The sequence below is a fragment of the Triticum dicoccoides genome, chromosome 5A (assembly GCF_002162155.2).
Source record: "Triticum dicoccoides isolate Atlit2015 ecotype Zavitan chromosome 5A, WEW_v2.0, whole genome shotgun sequence".
Lineage (NCBI taxonomy): Eukaryota > Viridiplantae > Streptophyta > Magnoliopsida > Poales > Poaceae > Triticum > Triticum dicoccoides.
This window is the reverse complement of record NC_041388.1, coordinates 64,719,069-64,730,942: the sequence shown is the minus strand read 5'-3', so window position 1 is coordinate 64,730,942 and position 11,874 is coordinate 64,719,069. Positions and strand designations below refer to the sequence as shown.

Sequence of the window (11,874 nt, the reverse complement as noted above, 5' to 3'; positions counted from 1 at the left end):
AATAATAACTAATTTATTATTGCCTCTAGGGCATATTTCCAACAGACTCCCACTTGCACTAGAGTCAATAATCTAGTCCACATCGCCATGTGATTAACACTCACAGGTCACATCGCCATGTGACCAACATCCAAGAGTCTACTAGACTCAATGATCTAGTTCACATCACTATGTGATTAACACTCAAAGAGTTCTGGGTTTGATCATGTTATGCTTGTGAAAGAGGTTGTAGTCAACGGGTCTTGCCATATTCAGATCCCTATGTATTTCGCAAAACTTTATGTCATGTCGTAGATGCTGCTACCACATTCCACTTGGAGCTATTCCAAATTGTTGCTCCATTATACGTATCCGGTATCTCTACTCAGAGCTATCCGGATAGGTGTTAAGCTTGCATTGACATAACTCTTTACGTCAAACTCTTTATCACCTCCATAACCGAGAAACATTTCCTTATTCCTCCAAGGATAATTTTGACCGCTATCTGGTGATCCAGTCCTAGATCACCTTTGTACCCTCTTGCCAGACATGTGGCAAGGCACACATCAGGTGCGGTACTCAGCATGGCATACCGTATAGAGCCTATGACAAGAGCATAGGGGACGACCTTCGTCCTTCTTCTTTCTTCTGCCGTGGTCAAGCTTTGAGTCTTACTCAACTTCACACCTTACAACTCAGGTAAGAACCCCTTCTTTGACTGATCTATTTTGAACTCCTTCAAAAACATGTCAAGGTGTGCGTTCTTTGAAAGTATCATCAGGTGTCTTGATCTATCTCTATAGATCTTGATTCCCAATATGTAAGCAGCTTTATCCAGGTCTTCCTTTGAAAAACACTCTTCAAACAACCGTTTATGCTTTCCAGAAATTCTACATCATTTCGAATCAACAATATGTCATCCACATATACTTATCAGAAATTTTGTAGTGCTCCCACTCACTTTCTTGTAAATACAAGTTTCTAGCAAACATTGCATAAACCTAAAAGCTTTGATCACTCCATCAAAGCATATATTCCGACTCTGAGATGCTTGCTCTAGTCCATAGAAGGATTGCTGGAGCCAACATACCTTTTAGCATCCTTAGGATCGACAAAACCTTTTATTGTATCACATACAACTTTTCTTACGAAAACTTGGTAAGAAAACTTGTTTTGACATCCATCTGTAAGATTTCACAATCGAAAAATACAGCTAATGCTAACATGATTCCGACGGACTTAAGCATCGCTACGGGTGAGAAATTCTCATCATAGTCAACTCCTTGAACTTGTGAAAAGACTCTTTCCCACAAGTCGAGCTTCATAGACGGTAACATTACCGCCCACGTCCGTCTTCTTCTTAAAGATCCATTTATCTCAATGGCTTGCCAATCATCGGGCAAGTCCACCAAAGTCCATACTTTGTTCTGATACATGGATCCTATCTCGGATTTCATGACTTCTAACCATTTGTCGGAATACGGGCCCACCATCGCTTCTCCATAGCTTGTAGGTTCATTGTTGTCTAACAACATGATATCTAAGACAGGATTACCGTACCACTCAGGAGTAGTACATATCCTTGTCGACCTACGAGGTTTGATAGCAACTTGATCCGAAGCTTCATGATCACTATCATTAAATTCCTCTTCAACAGACGTAGGCGCCACAGAAAACATCTTTCTATGTTGCATCACTCTCTGGTTGAAGTAAAGGTTCGACAACCTCATCAAGTTCTATCTTCCTCCCACTCAATTCTTTCGTGAGAAACTCCTTCTCGAGAAAGGACCCATTCTTAGCGACAAACAATTTGCCCTCGGATCTGAGATAGAAGGTGTACCCAACTGTCACCTTTGGGTATCCTATGAAGATGTGTTTGTCCGCTTTGGGTTCGAGCTTCTCCGGCTGAAGCCTTAAGCATCGCAGCCCCAAACATTAAGAAACGACAACTTTGGTTTCTTGCCAAACCAATGTTCATACGACGTCGTCTCAACGGACTTAGATGGTGTCCTATCTAAAGTGAATGTAGCTGTCTTTAACGCATAACCTCAAAATGAAAACGGTAAATTGATAAGAGACATCATAGATCGCACCATATCTCATAGTGTTCGATTACGACGTCCGGACACACCATTACCTTGTGGTGTTCCAGGTGGCTTCAACTGTGAAACAATTCCACAATGTCTTAAGTGATTGCCAAACTCATAACTCAGAAAATCCCCTTTTGATCAGATCGTAGGAACATGATCTTATTGTTATGATGATTCTTAACTTCACTCTGAAATCGCTTGAATTTTTCAAACGTTTCAGACTTGTGCTTCATTAAGTAGATATACATATATCTACCCAAATCGTCAGTGAAGATGAGAAAATAGCGATATCCACCGCACGCTTCAATTCTCATTGGATCACACGCATCAGCATGCATGATTTCCAACAAGTCACTTGCCCGTTTCATTGTACCTGAAAACGGGGTCTTAGTCATCCTGCCCACGAGGCATGGCTCGCATGTGTCAAGTGATTCAAAATCAAGTGACTCCAAACATCCATCGACATGGAGTTTCTTCATGCATCTTACACCAATATGACCTAAGCGGCAGTGCCACAAGAAAGTGGTACTATCATTATTAACTCTACATCTTTTGGCGTGAACATGTGTATTACTACGACCGAGATTCAATGAACCATTCACATAGGGTGCATGACCATGAAAGGTATTATTCATGTAAACAGAATAACCATTATTCTCTAACTTAAATGAATAATCGTATTGCAATGAACATGATCTAATCATATTCATGCTCAACGTAGACACCTGATAACATTTATCTAGGTTCAATACTAATCCCGAAGGTAGTTGGAGCGTGCGATGGTGATCTCATCAACTTTGGAAACACTTCCAACACACATCGTCACCTCGCCCTTAGCCAGTCTCCGTTTAGTCCGTAGCTTTTGCTTCAAGTCACCAATAATAGTAACTGAACCGGTATCCAATACCCAGATGCTACCAGGAGTACTAGTGAGGTACACATTAATAACACGTATAAATTTTGTTGAAGTTGCCAGCCTTCTTATATACCATGCATTTGGGGTAGTTCCGCTACCAGTGACAGTTCCCCTTACAATAGAAGCACTTAGTCTCGGGTTTGGGTTCAACCTTGGGTTCCTTCACTAGAGCGGCAACTGGTTTGCCATCCATGAAGTTTCCCTTCTAGCCCTTGCCCTTCTTGAAACCAGTGGTCTTGTTAAACCATCAACACTTGATGCTCCTTCTTGATTTCTACCTTTGAGGTCTTAAGCACCGCGAACAGCTCCGGGATCAACTCCATCCCTTGCATGTCATAGTTCATCACAAAGATCTAGTAGCTTAGTGATAGTGGCTAGAGAACTCCATCAATCACTATCTTATCTGGAAGTTTAACTCCCACTTGATTTAAGTGATTGTAGCACCCAGACATTCTGAGCACATGCTCACTAACTGAGCTATTCTCCTCCATCTTGTTGGCAAAAGAACTTGTTAGAGGTCTCATACCTCTCAACACGGGCATGAGCCTGAAATCCCAATTTCAGCTCTTGGAACATCTCATATGTTCTATGGCGTTCAAAACGTCATTGGAATCCCGACTCTAAGCCATAAAGTATGGTGCACTAAACTATCAAGTAGTCATCAGAATGTGTCTGTCAGGTGTTCACAACATCCACAGACGACGTTGTAGGGGTTTGCACATCGAGCGGTGCATCAAAGATGTAAGCCTTCTGTGTAGCAGTGAGGACACTCCTCGGACTACGGACCTAGTCCGCATCATTGCTTACAATATCTTTCAACTTAATCTTTCTCTAGGAACGTATTGAAACAGGGAGCTACAACGTGAGCTATTTATCTACAACATATTTGCGAAGACAATTTAGACTATGTTCATGATAATTGAGTTCATCTAATCAAATTATTTAATGAACTCCCACTCAGATAGACATCCCTCTAGTCATCTAAGTGAAACATGATCCGAGTCAACTAGGCCGTGTCCAATCATCACGTGAGACGGACTAGTCAACATCGGTGAACATCTTCATTTTGATCGTATCTTCTATACGACTCATGCTCGACCTTTCGGTCTTCCGTGTTCCAAGGCCATGTCTGTACATGCTAGGCTCGTCAAGTCAACCTAAGTGTATTGCGTGTGTAAATCTGGCTTACACCCGTTGTATTTGAACGTTAGAATCTATCACACCCGATCATCACGTGGTGCTTCAAAACAACGAACCTTCACAACGGTGCACAGTTAGGGGGAACACTTTCTTGAAATTATTACGAGGGATCATCTTATTTAAGCTACCGTCGTTCTAAGAAAATAAGATGTAAAACATGATAAACATCACATGCAATCAAATAGTGACATGATATGGCCAATATCATTTTGCTCCTTTTGATCTCCATCTTCGGGGCTCCATGATCATCGTTGTCACCGGCATGACACCATGATCTCCATCATCGTGTCTTCTTGAAGTTGTCTCGTCATCTATTACTTCTACTACTATGGCTAACGCTTTAGCAATAAAGTAAAGTAATTACATGACGTTTATGTTGACACGCAGGTCATAAATAAATTAAGACAACTCCTATGGCTCCTGCCAGTTGTCCTACTCATCGACATGCAAGTCGTGATTCCTATTACAAGAACATGATCAATCTCATACATCACATATATCATTCATCACATCCTTTTGGCCATATCACATCACACGGCACATGCTGCAAAAACAAGTTAGACGTCCTCTAATTGTTGTTGCAAGTTTTTACGTGGCTGCTATAGGTTTCTAGCAAGAACGTTTCTTACCTACGCGAAAACCACAACGTGATATGCCAATTTCTATTTACCCTTCATAAGGACCCTTTTCATCAAATCCGATCTGACTAAAGTGGGAGAGACAGACATCCGCTAGCCACCTTATGCAACTAGTGCATGTCAGTCGGTGGAACCAGTCTCACGTAAGAGTACGTGTAAGGTCGGTCCGGGCCGCTTCATCCCACGATGCCGCCGAATCAAGATAAGACTAGTAACGGCAAGTAAATTGACAATATCGACGCCCACAACTGCTTTGTATTCTACTCGTGCATAGAAACTACGCATAGACCTAGCTCATGATGCCACTGTTAGGGATCGTAGCAGAAATTTAAAATTTTCTACGCATCACCAAGATCAATCTATGGAGTAATCTAGCAACGAGGGGAAGGAGAGTGCATCTACATACCCTTGTAGATCGCTAAGCGGAAGCGTTCAAGTGAACGGGGTTGATGGAGTCGTACTCGTCATGATCCAAATCACCGATGATCCTAGCGCCAAACGGACGGCACCTCCGCGTTCAACACACGTATGGAACGGAGACGTCTCCCACGCCTTGATCCAGCAAGGAGGAGGGAGAGGTTGAGGAAGAGAGTCCAACATCAGCACGACGGCGTGGTGGTGATGGAGCTCGTGGTTCTCCAGCAGGGCTTCGCCAAGCACTATGGAGGAGGAGGAGGTGTAGGAGGAGGGAGGGCTGCGCCAGGTTCAAGGGTGTGGCCGCCCTCCCACCCCTCCACTATTTATAGGTGGGAAGAGAGGGGGGCCGGCCCCCCTAGATCCCATCTAGGGTTGGGGGCGGCGGCCAAGGGGGGAGGAGTGCCTCCCAAGTCAAGTGGAGGCCCTCCCCCTTAGGGTTTCCCCTCTCCCATGTGCATGGGCCTTGGGGGGGCTGGTGCCCTTGGCCCATTAAGGTTAGGGCGCCCCCTACAGCCCATGCTGCTGTATTGGACGTGGTGGAACATTTTCCGGACCTCCGGACCCCTCCGAAATCCTCCGGAACCTTCCGGAAGCTTCCCGGTACAATACTGGAAAAACCGAACTTTTCCCGGAACCCGAACAACAACTTTCCATATATAAATCTTTACCTCCGGACCATTCCGGAACTCCTCGTGACATCCGGGATCTCATCCGGGACTCCGAACAACATTCGGTAATCACATACAAGTCTTCCTAATAACCCTAGCGTCATCGAACCTTAAGTGTGTAGACCCTACGGGTTCGGGAACCATGCAAACATGACCGAGACAACTCTCCGGCCAATAACCAACAGCGGGATCTGGATACCCATGTTGGCTCCCACATGTTCCACGATGATCTCATCGGATGAACCACGATGCCAAGGATTCAATCAATCCCGTATTCAATTCCCTTTGTCCAGCGGTATTGTACTTGCCCGAGATTCGATCGTCGGTATCCCGATACCTTGTTCAATCTCGTTACCGGCAAGTCTCTTTACTCGTTCCGTAACACATCATCCCGTGATCAACTCTTTGGTCACATTGTGCACATTATGATGATGTCCTACCGAGTGGGCCCAGAGATACCTCTCCGTTTACACGGAGTGACAAATCCTAGTCTCGATTCGTGCCAACCCAACAGACACTTTCGGAGATACCTGTAGTGAACCTTTATAGCCACCCAGTTACGTTGTGACGTCTGGTACACCCAAAGCATTCCTACGGTATCCGGGAGTTGCACAATCTCATGATCTAAGGAAATGATACTTGACATTAGAAAAGCTTTAGCATACGAACTACACGATCTTTGTGCTAGGCTTAGGATTGGGTCTCGTCCATCACATCATTCTCCTAATGATGTGATCCCATTATCAACGACATCCAATGTCCATGGTTAGGAAACCGTAACCATCTATTGATCAACGAGCTAGTCAACTAGAGGCTTACTAGGGACATGGTGTTGTCTATGTATCCACACATGTATCTGAGTTTCCTATCAATACAATTCTAGCATGGATAATAAACGATTATCATGAACAATGAAATATATAATAATAACCAATTTATTATTGCCTCTAGGGCATATTTCCAACAATGGGTTTCGAAGAACTTGTGGAAGATGATGACATATTGTGTGATCAAGCACAAATGATCTTGGAGGGTGAGGATGAAGATGCTGCCAAAGGTCTGGAACTTGAGGACATGGGTGTTCCTATCCAACTTTGACAGAATACCGCCATGTTTGAGGAGTTTGTTCACATGCATCAACATATTCGACATTGAGGAACTCATAGCAGCTTAAGAAAAATATGATCGAGCGTCTCTAGATACTGGGGGGCTAGAACATACTCCCTCCGTCCGGAAATACTTGTCATCAAAATGGATAAAAGGAGATGTATCTAGACGTATTTTAGTTCTAGATACATCCCTTTTTATCCATTTTGATGACAAGTATTTTCAGACGGAGGGAGTATGTGCATGTTGAGTTCAAGTTTCAGTTATTTTATTTCAAACTTAGTTCGACTGTACTAATATTTATATTTGAACTAGTGTCGCATTTCAATATTTTCACTCCTTGAACATTTTATGCTATTATTTTAAGTGTTGCGGATAAAAAAAGACAAACCTAGATAAAACTGAATGGCCGGCCACGGTGCCTTAGAGTTAGAGCGTTCGGACCAGCTCCAATCAAATTAGTCAACCGCGAATCAACCTGTGGTTGAGTTGGTTAGGTGGATAGTGGTATCCCCAACCCACCAGGGTTCAAATCCTGGTGCTCGCATTATTCCTGAATTTATTTCAGGATTTCCGGCGATACGCTTTCAGTGGGAGGAGACGTTCCCGTTGACGACGAGGCGCCTACGGTGACTTCGTAAATCTCAAGATGATATGCCGGCTCAGTCTCTTGGAGGTGCTCATAGGGGTAGGGTGTGCATGTGTGCGTTCATAGGGATGAGTGTATGCGCGTGTATATGAGCGCTTGTGTTTGTACTGATGCTCAAAAAAATCAAATTAGTCAACCAACGGTGCTCTCGGTTCAGCACAAGCGGGGCTGAATCGACGGCTTCGTCGCTGTTAATGCTCGAGTCAAAGGGGCACCCACCCGGTTGGCACCTAGCTGGTCAGCAGAGCCACCACACGCAGTAGCATTTTGTCAACGGGCTAGAGCTCAGTGCACCACCCAGATCGCTGATGCACCACATCCACATGCCTCTGCTGGCAAATTTGACTATTTTGACCTGTGGACGAAATCAATTCATAAAATGAACTGCCCGTGAAACAATTTCACACCCCTGACCTTTTTGTGCAGCGCCCGCCACGACGGCGCCACACCCTACGGTGCAGCGCCTAGCACGGGGGCGTTGCACTTCAGTCCACCGTGGCAGCCCCTGGGCCCGCACCCAGCAGTGCAGCGCCTCCGAGCTAGGCGCCACACATGTAATGTGCAGTGCCCGGCCCGCAGGCGCTGCACTGTGACTTAGATGCCAGCCGCCCGCTCCCTCCCCCCACCCACCCATTCGTTCCAGAGGAGTTATAGAACAGGCGGCCGGCGGCTTCCTCCTCTCCCCCTCTCAATCCCCTCTTAAAAAATCTTCAGATCTGACGATTTGGCCCGTGGATTCCTTCACCAATCCATCCTAGAAGGTACTTTTCTCCGATCCCCTTCTTTCTATCCATAGAATGTATGCTATTTTGGAGATTTGAGGAACCCTTGTTTGAATCTTGTGTGTATTAGATTTGGGGAATTTTTGTTTGAATCTTGCATGTATTAGATTTGGGGAACCCTTGTTAGACTAGAATGTGGTTTGGATACATAGGTTGACATGTTATTTATATAGTTTGGATACATAGGTTGACATTTTATTTACATGGAAAAGATATTTGTATTGAATCTTGCATGAGGTAGGCTTAGTTTAGTTTATTGAAATTACATTTGTATTGGCAAGAATGGTTTGGATACATATGCTTTGTATTTTGCATCTAGTAGGCGTACTTTAGTTTATTTGTATTCAAAAGATAATCGTGTTGACAAGAAAGCTTTCTTTCAAAATTGTTAGGATGGTTTGGCTTCTCGATGATCACTGGGACAAACAACACCGGTCGTACGCTATGGCGGTGGAGCAGCGGGTAATAATGAAAGTGGCATGTTTTATGAATTTCGTATTTATTTCAAACACAAATGCCCCATATGTAATGTTATGAATTGTTTGTTTGTAGGAGCTTGCACCTTTGAAGCTTCGTTCTCACGGGGTCACCCTTGGGTGGATGCGCTATGATGAGCGATACACACCGTATGTAAGGGTGACAGGACTTCTCCCTTTCATTCATATGGTCAGACGGTCGACGCCACCCAACAATGCTCCAGCACTCACCGCGCTTATTGATCATTGGCGGCCGGAGACACATAGTTTCCATCTACGGACCGGGGAGATGACAGTGACGCTCCAGGATATTGCTATGATCACCGGTCTTCCTATCGATGGGAATCCTCTATGTATGAGCACCGATTCCGATGGGTGGCGCGCGCAGATGCATGCCCTTATCGGTATGGTTCCTCCGGAGCCTAAGGAACCAGCAGCAGAAAAGAAGAAGAAGGAAAGAGTCACAGCCGGTGCTACTTTCACGTGGATTACTGAGCACTTTTGTACTTTTCCACCGGAAGCTGATGAGGACACGGTCAAGACATATGCTCGTGTCTACATGTGGTATGTGATATCCAGGACTATGTTTGCTGATGGCACAGGCAAGAATGCTCCATGGATGTGGCTGAAGGCGCTGACCGTCTTCGATAGCAAATGGAGTTGGGGTTCGGCGACACTGGCTTACTTGTATAGACAGGTATGAAGTTGTTTCTTTTTCACTTCATTGCTACATTATGAATGCGATCTTGCTCTTAATTTAACCATGTTCTCTTTTATGTGCAATTGGACGAAGCCTGTTGTAGGTCATCTGGAGGTATTGGTGGTTGTTTGCTCGCACTTTCCATATGGAGCTAGGAGCGTTTGCCGGTTGGACGTCCGAAGAAGGTGAGGTACGATGATTGGGACGACAAAGGCGACCTACTACGGCTACCCACTTGGGCTTACAAGTGGGATGTGATAAATGAGACGACAGATGATCCCTCGGTCATGTACAAGTTGTACCAGAGCGAGCTTGACGCGATCACGCCTGAGCAGGTGAATTGACATGGCATAAGTGATTATGATGCTTCTATTGCAACTCGATATCAATTTTGCATTCTATCCCATTTTGCAGGTGATATGGGAGCCGTATGGAACAGGAGATTGTTTTGGTAACCCTTTAGAGTTCAGGCTGAATCCAATGTGCACTAGGGATAGGGATCTCTGGCGTATGCGGTGCCCACTCATATGCAACTGGGCGGTTGAGCTTCACCTCCCACATCGAGTGCGCCGTCAGTTTGGTTTGTTCCAGGCACATCCGCCGGAGTGGGAGGACACGGACAAGTTGCTACACGCGTAAGATATAATTAACCTTGAGTACTTAGCAACTTCTCGGCGGTTTCGATGCTACTAATATTATGTTTCTAACTTGCAGGTTGGATAGGAAAAGGCAGCGGAAGATTAAGGATTGGGCCAAGCATCACAGAAAGTATGTCGTACAGTTTGCACTTAGTGTGGAGCAAGCTAGGGCTGGAAAAGGAGTCCAGCTTCGTGAGCACTGCCCTGTAGCGTTCAACAACTATCTCACATGGTTTCTTGCAAGTACCCGTGTGGAGGTATGCAAGCCAGCGTATGCTGAGGAGATTTTGGAAGAACCCACTGTTTTTGATGAGGTAGCCCAACACCAGTACAACGCATTAGTCAGGAAAGGCAACTCAGTGATCCCTTCAGCTCCAATGATGAACTTTGTGGTATTTGCCCTCTTTGCTTTTCATTCACACTATTCACATCTTTGCTTGCCTAACACGTTAATACCATTTCTGTTCACAGCGTGCCCAGATCAAGAAAGCAACTGATGAGACCGAGACTATTCTTGAAACAACCCAGGCTGGCAAAAGTGATGGAGAAGGTGCACTTCGAGCATTCATCAAGGTTCACATCTCCTTCAAACTAGCACTTAACATGTGTTGCTACGTTCGATGTCTCATTCACTTGTACATGTTGCAGCGCCAGGGCCAAAAGTTAAGGCGGCTATCAAACCTTTTTGGTTGTCGTGACCCCGAGTATGTATCACCAGAACGGTCTAGGTCGGCGACACCATCAGATCCCGCTTCGGGCCAGAGCCATGGTGATCATTTGGAGGATGAGGATGTGGGTGTGGTCACCTAAGAGGTATGGCATCAGCATATATATCCAATTGTTGATGCATTGCTAACTATATCCTCACACACGGTCTTTCCATATCTTTTGTTGATGCATAGGTTGTTGATGATGATATGACCTTGGGGACGTACCAGGTTAGGTCTGCATACATGCTAAAGCCTAGGAAGGGAATCAACAAGTACACACCTGAAGACTTCACCGAAAGAGGCAAAAGGACGGTCGGCACCTCGCGGATGGCGGCTTTGGATGACTATTTGGATGACGATGTCAATGACGTGGAGGAACCGGAGCCGGAGCGGGAGCGTGTTCCTCTTCCTAGGAAGGTGAAGAAGTTAGCCAGCAAGAGGGGGGGAGCAGCCAAAAAGCGCTCAAGGAACTAGCTCTTCTTAGGAACCAACCATAGTCCTTTATTTGTGGTAGCTCTATGTTGAACTTGATCCTCTTTGTATGTCTTAGTTATGTTGAACTTGGAGTTGACGTCTTAGCAATGTTGAACTTGATCCTCTATGTTGCACTTGTTGTCTTAATAATGTTCAAACTGTGACTATTCTTGTTGTCTTAGCAGTTAGTGCTTACGCATAAACCACAACCCTTCCGGTGGAAAACTTTCAAATCCATCTTATTTATAGGCTTTTTAATGTATTTTAAGTTCTCTATAAAAGTTGTGAGTGGGAAGATGGTGGGAATTGGGGTTTACATTCTTTTTCTCAAATTACTTGAGTATCGAATTGAATTGATTAGCCAGAGAGCCAAGACATAATGTTGCAATGTACCTGATAATGACCAAGTTTACAAGCTACAGCCGCTGCA

The 11,874-nt window shown here is 44.8% G+C and overlaps 1 pseudogene; it reads left to right on the top strand.

Annotated features, from left to right (window-relative positions):
• The first annotated feature begins 8,839 nt into the window (after positions 1–8,839).
• Positions 8,840–11,444, top strand: LOC119299205 (annotated as a pseudogene).
• Positions 11,445–11,874: the final 430 nt, after the last annotated feature.